Source organism: Danio rerio, chromosome 12, assembly GCF_052040795.2.
Source record: "Danio rerio strain M-AB ecotype USA chromosome 12, GRCz13ab, whole genome shotgun sequence".
NCBI lineage: Eukaryota > Metazoa > Chordata > Actinopteri > Cypriniformes > Danionidae > Danio > Danio rerio.
The window spans coordinates 28,646,959-28,661,596 of record NC_141032.1 but is presented as its reverse complement, the minus strand read 5'-3'; the positions used below and the strand labels follow the sequence as shown (position 1 = coordinate 28,661,596).

The 14,638-nt window shown below is 36.6% G+C and overlaps 1 protein-coding gene and 1 long non-coding RNA gene across 20 annotated transcripts in view; one reads left to right on the top strand and one right to left on the bottom strand.

Moving 5' to 3' along the window:
• Positions 1 to 14,638, top strand: part of usp54b (ubiquitin specific peptidase 54b) — a 189,845-nt gene that overhangs the window by 22,570 nt on the left and 152,637 nt on the right. The gene's annotated exons all lie outside the window — the stretch shown is intronic.
• Positions 5,614 to 11,485, bottom strand: LOC147834485 (uncharacterized). The gene is made up of 2 exons (XR_015504193.1): positions 10,671 to 11,485; positions 5,614 to 8,986 (listed from the first exon to the last, which is right to left on the bottom strand). It is a non-coding gene; the product is annotated as an uncharacterized LOC147834485 (long non-coding RNA).

The window sequence follows — 14,638 nt, the reverse complement described above, 5'->3', positions numbered from 1 at the left end:
GAAGAGGGTTTGTGAATAGCAGGGAATTACATTTTTGTTGGCAGGTCAGATGAAAGTATTCCCATAGTGGAAATAGTGTATGTAATTTTTCCTTCATACTTATATATACACTACAGTATAAAGAACACTTTTTAAAGGTCATCAAGTAAATTTATATGGAGTACATACTATTTACAGTGCTTAGCATAGTTGAGTACACCCCATTTTGAAAATGAATATTTGTATCCATTTCTCAGTGAATATAGGCAATGTGTTTTGGTCCATTTAAACAAAATAGATTTAATAAACAGATATATTTATATTAAAATAATATTTTAGTCACCAAACATACTTAGAAAAAAAAAATCCTTCAAAATTTCAACTAAATTGTTTCATTTTTTGCTTCTCTTGATTTTTAAATTTGTATTAGGTGTTTTTCTACAACATATACATTTTGGTGTACTAATCTGTGGAGCGTTATTTTAAGTTATTTTGTTAGATAAGCTCCAGATTTGGCTTCATTACTGACTAATCTAATGTATATGCACAAATATAATATTGTATAGCTTCCTATTAAAAAATGAAATTTAAAAGATAGAATTGTGATGCGTGTACTTGTATATGCTGAGCACTGTAATACAAAATTTTGTGATTTCTTTGATTTGCATTTTACACCATATAGTTATTAAAATAATAATAATTATAATAATAAAAATAATAAAAAGTTGGGGCTGCACATTTGCCTCACAGCAGGGTGGGTCAGTTGGCATTTCTGTGTGGAGTTTGCATGTTCTCCCAGTGTCTCCCAGTGTGGGTTTCCTCCGAGTGCTCTGGTTTCCCCCACAGTCCAAAGACATGTGGTACAGGTGAATTGGGTATGCTAAATTGGCCGTAGTGTATGTGTGTGAATGAGTATGGATGGGTTTCCCAGAGGTGGGTTGCAGCTGGAAGGGCATCCACTGCGTAGAACATATTCTGGATAAGTTGGTGGTTAATTCTGCTGTGGTGACCACAGATTAATGAAGGGACTAAGCCAAAAATAAAATTAATGAATGATAATATAATATAATATAATATAATATAATCAAGTTATAGTTTATAATAATATAATATATCATCATATTGAAAATATTTCCACAGGATATAATATAAAGTAATGCAATGCATTTTTGTGAAAACAAAACAAAAACAAAAAGTCTTTTTAACCCTTTTTGACTGGTGTATGTACATATTAATGATATAGTAAAATTATTATCAGTATTTTTTTTAGAATCAAGAACACTGGCTCTGTTTTAATGGTTCAAATATGTACTTTACTGATATATTTATTTTCCTGAATTTTTGGTGTGAATGAAGCTGCATGTCTTTAAAGGCATCAGACATATCTCCATCTCATGGCTGTGTGATCGGCCTCATCTGCTAAACATGTACCACAGCTCACCGCGTCTCTCTGATGCTCCCGGCTCTGTAATGCCAGGCAGACTCTCATGGCCTAGATATGAACTCATGGCTGATTTAGTGCTATTGTTACATAAGGGAGAAGGAATTAAAAGCCGGTTGTTTCATTTCGGCCCAACTTTGGACCAGGGTGATACTAAAACGTGCGCGTCCCGGCTGGGAAATAAAAAGCACACAATGTGAAGGAACATAGCTCGTGTTTTATCTCTATTTGTGTACGAATCCCTGTAGTGTGTTGAGTTTACATTTACAGCACTGTTTTAGATTTAAGGTTTTTTTTTTTTTTGAGTTTTTTAGAGGTGATGCTTTTCATCCCAGTGTCTACTGTGAAAACATTTTCCTCAGGGCACGGCTTTCTAAATAAGACTGGACGTGATATTCTCATTTCTGGTGCTGTCAGCATAATATTATTTATGCTCTCTTTCTGTCTCTCCATCCCTCCCTTTTTCAGTCTCTGGTTCTTTTGCTTATATCTATATTTTTTACAACACCTAGTTTTCTTTTGAGGTGTATTAGTATCATGAACATGATTTTGGACACTAGTAAGGGCCTTGGTCCGCTAAATATCAGTACATTGATGAGTCAGTTAGCTGCGACATGATTACAAGGTCACAGTCACGCATTAAACAACTTGAAGGTCTTGTGTCAGCATTTTTTTTACATTAAGCAAAAAATTTATTGGTCTAATAAAATCAAATAGCATAATATCTCCATAATTTTTGTTGAGCGATATATTGGCATAGAAGTTTTTTGCGGAAATAACTATATGCGGAATAATTGATTATTATCAATTTATACCTGTGTTTACAATATGTAATAATTATAAAGACTTTTTAAAATATATATACTGTATATATTTAAAAAAGTTGAGATTTCAGACAGGAAAGTGTGAGGAGTAGAGAGAGGGGCAGGATTGGCAAAAGACACTCGAATTAAACTCGGGTCACTGTGAACATTTCAGTGTTATATGTTGACACTTTAACCGCTAGACTATTGGTGTGGATTTACAAAGACTTTTATGGGACAAAACCACATCAAATCAAATCACTTTTATTGTCACATCATCAGCAGGATGTGTGCTATGATGAGTGAAAAGCTTAATTCTCAAAGTCCGGTCTTCGATGTGCAACGAGGGAGCCAATTTCCCGAAGTGTGTGTCTGTCGTAGGTAATAAGAGTGTGTACATCCAGCTCGATAAACGACAAAAATACAAGTAAACACACGCAAAACACAACAAAGATTGCTGGGAGCTCGCAACACTTGGACCATGCTTGGAGCCATCTTGATGACGTACAAATGCCCTTGTAAAATGGCTTTGACATTTTCGTGAATTGCCACTTTTCTTGCAGATTTTAAGCAGAGCTTATTTGGACACCTTCTTTCAACCATCTTAAGTTTTCAAGAACATGTAAAAATTCACCTTTTCTGGAACAATATATATTGCTTCACCAAAAATGATTGAGGTCACGTCCATGTATTGCACAATAATTTGATATATTGATTATTATGACAGGTCTAGTACTATGGAGTAATAATATGAGTATTATGAATATAATTGAATGATTGTAAATGAATGTGACTACTACATACATCATATATCATTATGACATGACCTATCCATGTCAGTATCATCCCTTCACTCCTATTTATACATTCTTTTGGCTTTATGTAATAGTAAAGTGTCCATTGGATGTATACTTATGAATCTCAGTGAAGTAGTAGGTCATCCGAATACTTTTACAGCTGGGTCACTTGGCGTTTCTGTGTGGAGTTTGCATGTTCTCCCTGCGTTCGCATGGGTTTCCTCCGGTTTCCCCCACAGTTTAAAGACATGTTGATTGGGTAGACTAAATTGTCCATAGTGTATGAGTGTGAATGAGAGTGTATGGATGGGTTTCCCAGAGATGGGTTGCAGCTGGAAAGGCATCCGCTGTGTAAGAAATATCCTGGATAAGTTGACGGTTCATTCCGCTGTGGCGACCCTGGATTAATAAAGGGACTAAGCCGAAAAGAAAATGAATGAATGAATGAATGATAATATAATATATCATTCATTCATTTTCTTGTCGGCTTAGTCCCTTTATTACTCTGGGGCCGCCACAGCGGAATGAACCGCCAACTTATCCAGCAAGTTTTTTACGCAGTGGATGCCCTTCTAGCCGCAACCCATCTCTGGGAAAATAATATAATATAGTATAATATAATATGATTTCCACCTTCTGTTTTTCGTTAACTAAATTTGTACACAGTTGAACTCCCATACTATATAGCAGTCAAGTATGCGATTTCAGATACCTCAATAGGTTTTGAAAATCATTCCTAATTGAAAAGTATAGCAGAATCCACAACAGAATTCAATTTAAAATAATTACATATCCTAATCTCTTTTGACAGTCAAATAAAAGTATATTTCTGACACATTCAGTGAGTGTGGAAAAGAGTGAGGACTCAAATGCAGACTAAAAATAGGCTCATTAATTAGAAAATAAAACAGAAAGCAACAAAAACCTCCCTGAGGGGGAAAAGATAACTAAATCACAAAAAAACAAACAAACTGGACTGGGTAGGGCTGTCAGGGATCAAGACTGGACAGGACAAGACACGGCGAGGCAAGATTGGAGTATGAGGAATGACAACGAACTGTCACAGGACAGCAGACAAGAGGGAGCTATAAAGGAGAAACAATTGGTTAACAGAAAAGTGAACAGGATTAACTAATTATGGGTTAACAATGAAGGTGGGACTAGACAATAGACGGGAGAGCACACTCATGAGTGCTCGATCTGAGAAAACCCGAGCTGAGAACAATATACTAGATAAGACGGGACTGGTGTCCGGACTCTGCCACCAAATTAAGAATTAACATGACAAAAATGGCAGAATCCTGACAATTTCACCCTGAAATGTAAATTCTGTCATCATTTACTTACCCTCCACTTGTTTCGAACTTATTAGATTTTTTTTTCTTCTGTTATTTTGTTATTATGCTATTTCAAAGACTATTAAGTCAATGGCTTCCAGTTTCCAACATTTTTAAAACATCTTTTGTGTCCAAAATAAAAAGAACTCATAAAGCTGAGTAAATGATGACAAAAAGTTTTCCTTTCTTATTTTCCATTTTCATTCGCATACTCTACCTTCAAGAAAATTGCGCTATCTATTGTACTTTAGCAAAGCAATGACCTCTTTGTTATTAGAATATAGTGAACAATACAGTAATCGTATCTATGACCGACAGCGAGTGATTTTTGACAGTCCTAGAAATGTCTAGTGCACTAATGTCCCTTCTGACCTCCATATTGTAACAGTAATTAAGCAGTAATATTTTAGTTTGATTAATAATCAACCATTACGCATTGCAGCACAATCAGTTCTGTATGTCAGTGCTCTTTTTCTCCTCTTATCACAAACAGAGAGCTGACGGCCGACAGACAGATCCTGTGTGCCTGTATGAGAGCCGCTGCTGTCTGTTAAAATCACGTCAAGGGGCGTCGCCTTTGAGCCCAAATGCGTCAGCGATGATGACACTCTCGCCCATTTACTGTATGATGAGGGGCAGCGCGAGCAAAGTGAGGTTGCGAGGATTGGACTGGATAAAGAGTTATTACAGACACAATGTGGGGGAAGAACGCAGTCTGAGAGACGAAGAATTACCAGTGTTCATTCTCACACCCCCGTCCCTACTCTGACCTTTCCCTCTCTAATCCTGTCTGACATTTTGGGCACACGGCTGCGTGTAATTGAGGCAAAAAAGGAAAAAAGTGGGACATGAAATGCCAGCTGTTTGAGCTTGACTGTGTCAGGAATAGCGTGCTGTTAAAACAGGTGTCTACTCGCTTACATTTCTTTGATGAACCGAATGTGGCGCTTTTGCGGGCCTTATTAAAACATCAGTTTATTAAGCTCAAGTTGCGCTTCTGTTGGGGGTTTTGACCCTGGCGTCCTGGCGTCCTGGCGTCCTGGCATCCGTTCAGTGCCAGCTCTTGGCATCTGGTCACCTAAACGCTGCCGCCATTTAATTGTCTAAATGTCTTTGGTTCATGCTGAGCATCAAGTGCTTTGTTTCACAGAAGGATGGCAAGCACAGACTGAGTATGAATTCTGTAGCTATTCATTATTTACTTACATTTCATAATCAGACTTATTCATCCAGTCATTTTCCCTTTGCTTAGTTCCTTATTTATCAGTGGCTGCCACAGCAGAATGAACCGCCAACTATGTCAGCATATGTTTTACGCAGCAGTGACTTCCAGCCACAACTCAGTACTAGGAAACAAATATTCACATTCGCACACACTCATACACTATGGCCAATTTTGTTTAACCAATTCACTTACAGGATAGCGCATGTCTTTGGACTGTGGGGGGAACTGGAGCACCGTGTTCTGCTGTGTTATTACTTTTTTTAAATATTTGAACCAAATCTCAGAACTATCCTATGGTGTGACTGTTTTAAGCATAGTTTAGTAAACTGCAACTCTTATAAATTAAAAAGAAAATTATACAATAATTATTATTACATAGCTCAGGCCTAATTGTTTAATGCCTGTGTTCTGCAACCACTATAAAATTGTAAAGTTGTGTTGTTCTTGGGTGTTATACCCCTATTTATTGAAAAGTGTCAACATTGTGTCAAGTCTGACAAGTCCTTAACACTGAAATATTATTCGAAAATTTCATATAACGTAAATAGCACTGAATGACGATAAGTTTCCAGCAATGAAGGTAAACCCCCCTCACTATATTTGTAGGTTATTAATCGATGTTTTTATAAAATTATTTTGCTGTCACACAATAGGACATATTTACTCTAAAATTAAGTAAAAAGTAAAAAAACAAACTGTTTTGATAAATTTGATAAAGTTACCCCTTATAGTCTCAAACATAAGATTCCTAACTACATAAATATAACTATGTTTTCTTCAAATATTTAGTAGCTACAAAAATAAATAGTATTTTTTACTGCTTATTTGTTGACTACCTGTATTCTGGTCAATTTAATAATTCAAAATTGTGTATTACTTCACCCACATAGAGTGACAGCGGATCAATAAACTCACTACAGTTTGAAAAATATCCCAGCGGTTGGACAACATAATGTACTTTCAAGCGTTTTTAGGTGAGAATGTAGTTGTTTAGATTGCAATGCAGTTTATTTATCAGGATAGTGCCTATTTTAAAATAGTATAATTTCGGAGAGACACCGCATTGGCAACTGTCGTACCGAGCAGAACAAAGACGGTTGACGTTCCGCCACAAGATTTCGTCAGAGACCGCATAATAAGCGCTTAGAGCTGAAAAATTTGGCGAAATTTCAATCTACAGCTGATCAAATCATTATAGAAAAGGTAAGTGGCATTCTAAGTTGATCTCTCTCTTTTGTATCTTGTAGTGCTGTATTTATACCGTATTAATCTGGTAGTGTTTGCTTGGCTTTGGGTTTTTCTGAGGTTAATTATTGTGATATCCCGATTGCAACAGAGGAATAGTTGGAAATCTCTGTAGACTGATGGCATTTCATTTTGTTCAGCCCTATAATATTAACATGTCAGCAAAATTACCTATTTTGTCATCACTTTAGACATTACGCTAGAGTATCATTCAAATACTAACTCTAAAGTGACGATGGTTAATCAGCAAAATTTTCTGATGTTTTGACCTCAGCTGCAGATGTGAATGAATGGTGGAAGAAAGTAGTTCCTCATACAAACATGTTTTTGAGACTCGTCGTGTTTGATTTTTTTTTTATTTACACGATTATGCCATCAAACTGTTGTATAAACGCAATATCACACTCATAGTAGTGCAATAAGGCTGAATATCGTCACTGGTGGGATTCTAAGGCACTTGGCCTGCGGATATATGATATGTCACTGATATAAATGCTTATTCTACGTTGCATTTGTCATTTTCACTGTGTTCCCTGGAAAGATTCACTCATTGGGTTTTAATCACAGGTCACGTATTGACACACATTATCTGCTGTCTTGGCCCTGGGAATCCCCACAGTGCACTTCTTTTTGTCTCTCTCTCAAAGCTTGTACATATTTAACAGCTAATTGTTCCCCCGGGTGCACGGCAAAAGAGGGACATTGATGGATCAACCAACCAAAATGTTTTGGACTCAGCTTGTCTCTGCTAATATAGCCATTCAATTATTTGTGCATGCGTATCGCACATTAAGAGCTGGATGGCTGGAAGGACGCCAAGATTCAGCCGGATGGAGGAGCAGGTCGGGAGGGACGGGTGTTTGTCAGAGACGCTGAGATGGAAATCAGGAGAGTGATCCCAGAAGGCCGTTCTGCAGTGCAGTGCTGGGTGATGGATGAAAGCTGCGTTCGGAGGGATAGATGGCCTCCTAAGATTTGGATCTGATCCAGATGCTCTCAGAAGAGCCCTCTTTGCCTGTGGTGGCTTGCATTTTAATGCACATCAACAGGAAATACAACTTTAATCTGTAAATGGCTTGGTGAAGTCATTAGCACCCTTGTGTTGGTGCTTTATTATTATCACAGTACCATTCTGTTGCATTGTCGTCTATAACAATTTTGATACCACAGCAAAAGCAGACAAGCTGTTTCATTAAACAAGTTAAATCTTAAAATAAATGGAAAAGTTTTAAAGCAACATGCTTTTTTAATTTAAATGCATTTAGACAGTATGTAATTAAAGTATAGCTGTTCAATATAAAAATATACACACACCGGCCACTTTCGCCACTTTTCGCCTTCACTGCCTGATCCTTCGTGGCATAGATTCAACAAAGGTGCTCTATTGGATTGAGATGTGGTGACTGTGGAGGCCATTTGAGTACAGTTTACAGCCTATAACAGATATATAGACTAAAAAATTAAAAATCTTGATATGATTTTTTCTAAACTTGATTACAAAAACACAAATTTTGCTTTATAATAGAAAACAAAGAAAATGTAAGGTAAAACAGCTGCTGCAGATCACTCTTCTGCCAAAACCATTTACAGATGGCAGTTCTAAAGTTCTATTTTTGCCACTCTTTTTACTTAAACTCTTCTAAAGCAGGTTTTATCTATGTACATGCAGGTAAAGTCAGAGTTATTAGCTCTTCTGAATTCTTAGCCCCCCTGCATATTTTTTCCCAAGTTCTGTTTAATGAAAAGAAGATTTTTTTTCAACACAGTTCTAAACATAATAATTTTAATAACTCGTTTCTAATTTTTTTTTTATCTTTGTCATGATAACAGTAAATAATATTTTATTACATTACATATTTTTCAAGATACTAGTATTCAGCTTAAAGTGCAATTTAAAGGCGTGATTAGGTTAATTAGGCAAGCCAGGGTAGTTAAGTAAGCCAATTAAAAAAGGGGCTAATATGATTGACTTTAAAATAGTTTTACAAACAGTAAAAACTGATTTTATTCTAGCCAAAATAAAACAAATAAGACTATCTACAGAAGAAAAAAATACTATAGGAAATACTGTGAAAAATTCCTTGCTCTGTGAAACATAATTTGGGAAATATTTGAGAAAGGAAAAAAAATCACAGGAGGGCAAATCATTTTGACTTCAACTGTACATAAACTAGCAGATTTCATAACTTAATGCCAATAAAAGCTGATAACTATAAAATGTATTGGCTGATAAAGATATGTCCACTGCATATCAATGGTAATTTGCCCCTTCTGACCTGCCAAAGCTTTATCCATTAGACTGACTGGCACAGACATTCAGCCTAGGGCCGTTAGCTGCAAGGTACCAGGAGACGGACTAAATTTGTTCTATAATTACGCGCTCTCAGTTCTCATGTGGTCTGGCATGAAGCGGTCATTCTAATGTGAGCAAGAGCCAATGTGGCCATCAGGGAGATCTTTGTTTCTTATCACTCGCTTGTTGTTTCACACCATGAATAACGCATTGTGTCGCTCTCAACAGTGTCACCAACTCATACCGAACCGATTTAACATCAGCCATTGTTTCAATTTGTCTGTCTTCCATCAGTAAACCAAGTAATTGGATTGAGGGAATGACAGTGCATGATGGACAGTTGATTTTAAAGAGCCATAAATAGGAAGGACTTTGCAATGTGAAAAGCAGAGAGTCCAGTTATAAAAACAGAATTAGATGTATGAAGCAGAATGCCTGAGAATTTGGCAGATTTTGGATGGATAAATCAAAAATGGTGTGAAAGAGACTGTATGAATGATGCAGTTTGATTTCCTACATGCAGTTCGACATACTCTTTTCAACCTCTGCCTCATGAGGACTTGAACATGAAGTTTTACTTCTAGAGCTGATCTGAGAGCCACTTCAACATCATTTAAACAGGAACTCACAGCATTTTTAGCACAATGCCTCAAAATGAAAAGTATTTTTTTTCTGTTTAAATTTACAAAAGTATTAAGGACTTTATACTGCAAGGTTCCTAAAGATTTTAATTTTGTTAATTCTTCATAAATTGTTCAATTGAATTACTGTGTGATCACACCGAAAGCAGCAAGAGCATCAAGTAGCTGGAAGTCAGTCATTTTCAATGGGAGCCAGCCACGTTAAGCCACGATAAGCGATGAGCAGTGCGGCGCATCTTCATTGGTGTGGGTTGAAATCAAATCAACTTTTTGGTAATAAGCCATGACATGATTCAGTGTCAAGTGATCGAAATGCTAATAAATGTATATATGGTATATAATGCTATATAATTTATTCATTAATTCAATATATACAGTTGAAGTCAGAATTATTAGCCCTTCATTGAGTTTTTTATTTATTTTTTTAAATATATCCCAAATGATGTGTAACAGAGCAAGGAAATTTTCACAGTATGTCTGATAATATTTTGTCTTTTGGAGAAAGTCTTATTTGTTTTATTTTGGCTAGAGTAAAAGGAGTTTTTTAATTTTTTAAACACCATTTTAAGGTCAAAATTATTAGCCCCTTTAAGCTATATTTTTTCCAGATAGTCTACAGAACAAACCAGCATTATACAATAACTTGCCTAATTACCCTAACCTGCCAAGTTAACCTAATTAACCTAGTTAAGCCTTTAAATGCCACTTTAAGCTGTATAGAAAAATATCTAGTCAAATATTATTTACTGTCATCATGGCAAAGACAAAATAAATCAGTTATTAGAGATGAGTTATTAAAACTATTATGTTTAGAAATGTATTGAAAAAATCTTCTCTCCTTTAAATGGAAATTGGGGAAAAATAAAGGGGGGCTAATAATTTAGGGGGGCTAATAATTCTGACTTCAACTGTATAACTGAATTTTATGGACTTGGAGAATAACATAAAACAGATTTCATTGGACCCTACCTAAAGAAACTTCAGAGATTTAGACTTTTATAGAGTTTCCTTACCCAATATCATTTACTATTACAACTCTAAAGTCCAGTTTTTTCTACTATGATAAAAGGAACTTTTAAAGCTTTTTTTTTTAGATTTTAAAGTGTTCTTTGTTGTCTAAAGTAAAATGACCCTTTTCTTTGTAACTACCAATATTTTTTTTAAAACCTTAACAACGGAAAACAAGTGTAGAATGTACAGAAACATCTCTTTTTTTATCCAAAATCACTCACCAATAGCTATTATAAAGCCCTCTTTGTTTCACAGTGAAAAAAACTTCTTTATCATATACCAGGCCAATAACCCTGGTGTTTTTCTGGTTATTATCTGGTTATTTCTCTGGTTATTATCCGCTTGTTAAGTCAAGATGTATGGAATACTGTTTCTGGGTCCAAGGGATATTCTTGCGTTTTGGAACTGTTTTCTCATTTGAATTGAGAAAATATTTGTTTATGACCACTTTAGGGCGAAGCAGTGGCGCAGTAGGTAGTGCTGCCGCCTCACAGAAAGAAAGTCGCTGGGTCGCTGGTTCAAGCCTTGGCTCAGTTGGCGTTTCTGTGTGGAGTTTGCATGTTCTCCCTGCGTTCGCGTGGGTTTCCTCCGGGTGCTCCGGTTTCCCCCACAGTCAAAAGACATGCGGTACAGGTGAATTAGGTTGGCTAAATTGTCCGTAGTGTGTGAATGTGGTTGTGGATGGGTTGTGGCTGGAAGGGCATCCACTGCGTAAAAAAAAAAAAAAAAACTTGCTGGATAAGTTGGCGATTCACTCCGGATTAATAAAGGGACTAAGCTGACAAGAAAATGAATGAATGAATGAATGAATGACCACTTTTTAGTCATATCACACATTAAAGTGAATTTTTTATATAATCATGGTGTATGGTCTCTGGACTTGGTGCATCACAGACATCAATATTTGAACAATTTATCGGATATTAGGCATTGATATAACTATATATCTAATATATATCTATATATAAAGCCCAATAAATGAAGAGAACTCAAACCAACTAAGTACTGTAAAACCTAATAAGTCAACTCAAACATTTTGAGGAAACCGATCGCTATAAACCATTTGAGGTAAACTAATCTATATGAGTACTGTGAACTAACTCCATTTAAGTTGAAGTAAAGAGGTATTTAATTAACTCATTACCTTCAAAACTGAGTTCAAAACTCTTTTCAAGTGAGCAGAATTAACTTTTAGTGAATTTGATAAAGTTGACTGTTGGGTTTTACAGCGTGCATGTATATTTTCTCCACCTAAATCATTTGGCACTAAGAAAGTTCAGAGGTTTCAGCTTTTGTTATAACCCCAGAATACAAAGGCTGATGACCTTGGTTTGAGCCTCTTCTTCCGTTTTTTTGTAGTCGTTTCTCCATTTTGAGGGCCAGCCTCTATGTACCACTTTTTCTCTTTCTTTCTCTCTCTCTGATGACTTGACAGTATGTGCCAACGCCTCCTGAGGAGTGTTTAGTTTAATTAGTGCTGACTTTATAGATAAATGTTTGGATCTGAGAAGCTGACGCTACTGATCACGGCATGAAAAAAAATGCGATCAAAAGGGGCCCTGCTAGCATTACAAGTCTCCCCGCACATTTGTGCCTTTGAGCTAGTTTGATAATGAAGGCACTTATATGATGTGGAAATTGTGATCTAAGATGTGTGCGGTTCGAAGAGTTCACATCAGGTCTTTTTGAGTAGATGATAAGTGGGAAGGATGGACCATTATCAAAGCATGTTATGCGTCAAATGTTATGTGTCATTTAGTAAGAGGAATCCCAGGGCTGAGGGGTTTATTCTCTGATTGTATGAGATCTCTCGCTCCGCTTTTCCGTATCTCCCACAGCCAGCTTAGTGTGATATGCGGAAATTTATGCTGTGTTGTTAAATGGTGATAGGCTCTATACTTCTCCACTTGTGATATTACTTTATTAGGAAGGATTTTCATAAAAGCCCGGTGATGTGCTTGGGCCCTAGAGCATTCATACTAAAAGTCTATGGGGAAATGGCTTGGGGTGTCTGTTATATAGCAAAAATGTATTTTGGTGAACATTTTAAAACTTTTTTATATGAGACGCTATAATTTCAATAGTCAAGAATGGAAATGTTAAACTGGGAAATACTCCATTAATAAAAAATCAAGACTAATTCAAACATAATATATTGTGTTTTTTAAGGCACTTAAATACTGATTATTCCATCATACACACACACACACACACACACACACACACACACACACACACACACACACACACACACACACACACACACAAAAAAATATACAAAAATGCGTAACACTACCCTCAATTGCTAAATTGAAATATAATGCAAGCTTTTTATGTGTATAGTAAATATTGATATATTAATATTTGTGTTTAGTGTTATTTAGTTAATTTATATTGCATTTTTTTTCTTTTCAAATATACAGTTACTGGCCATTTTATTAGGTACACCTTACTAGTAACGGGTTTGACCCGCTTTTGCCTCCATGACGGCCGTAATTGTTTTTGTGGCTTAGATTCAGCAAGGTACTGGAAATATTCCTCAGAGATATTGGTTTATGTTGTCATGATAGCATCATACAGTTGCTGCAGATTTGTTAGTTGCTCATCCATGATGCGAATCTCCCATTCCACCACATAGTTGCTCTATTGGATTGAGATCTGGTGACTGTGAAGGCCATTTGAGTACAGTGAACTTATTGTCATGTTCCAGAAACCAGTCTGAGAGGATTCGCGCTAAGACATGGTGTGTTATCCTGCTGAAAGTAGCCATCAGAAGATGGATAAACTGTGGTTATCAAGGGATTGGCATTGGTCAGCAGCAATACTAGGCTATGGCCTTGACATGATGCTCAATTGGTATTAATGGGCCAAGAAAATATCCCCCACCATTGATACAAGGCAGCATGGATCCATGCTTTCATGTTGTTCATGCCAAATTCTGACCCTACCATCAGAATGTTGCAGCAGAAATCAAGACTCATAAGACCAGGCAACGTTTTTCCAATCTTCTATTGTCCAATTTTGGTGAGCCTGTTTGAATTGAAGCCTCAATTTCCTGTTCTTAGCTGACAGGAGCGGCACCCAGTGTGGTCTTCTGCTGCTGTAGCCCATCCGCCTCAAAGTTTGTTGTGTTGTACGTTCAGAGATGCTCTTCTGCATACCTCGGCTGTGAAGAGTGGTTATTTGATTGTTGCTATTATATAAGCTCGAACCAGTCTGGCCATTCTCCTCTGACCTCTGGCATCAATAAGGCTTTTCCCCCACAGATATACAGCTCACTGGACATTTTCTGTTTTTCTTACATTCTCTGTAAACCCTAGTTATGGTTTTGTGTGAAAATCCCAGTAGATCAGCAGTTTCTGAAATACTCAAACCAGCCCGTCTGGCACCAACAGCCATGCCACGTTCAAAGTCACTTAAATCACCGTTCTTCCTCATACTGATGCTTGGATTGAACAGCAGCAGATCATATTCTCCATGTCTACAAGCCTAAATGCATTGAGTTGCTGCCATGTGATTGGCTGATTAGAAATCTGCGTTAACAAGCAGTTGGACAGGTGTGCCTAACAAAGTGGCCAGTAAGCGTGTGTTCTATATAGCTAATTATGTTAAATGTATGCAACTATATAACACGATCTCTAAAAAAATAAATTTAAATATTGTAATACAATAGCATATAAAAGCTTTGGATATATATTAGGTTGAAGGTTGTTCCATTTACAAAGCTTTATTTTTGTATTTATTTATTTATTTGCCATACAGGTGGTCATTCATTGGCCAACTTATCTAGCCAGAGCTCTCTGTTGGATCTCTCCAAGGTTTTCATGAACCTGCCCAGCAGTAAATCTTCTTTTTCCCGGCTCCGC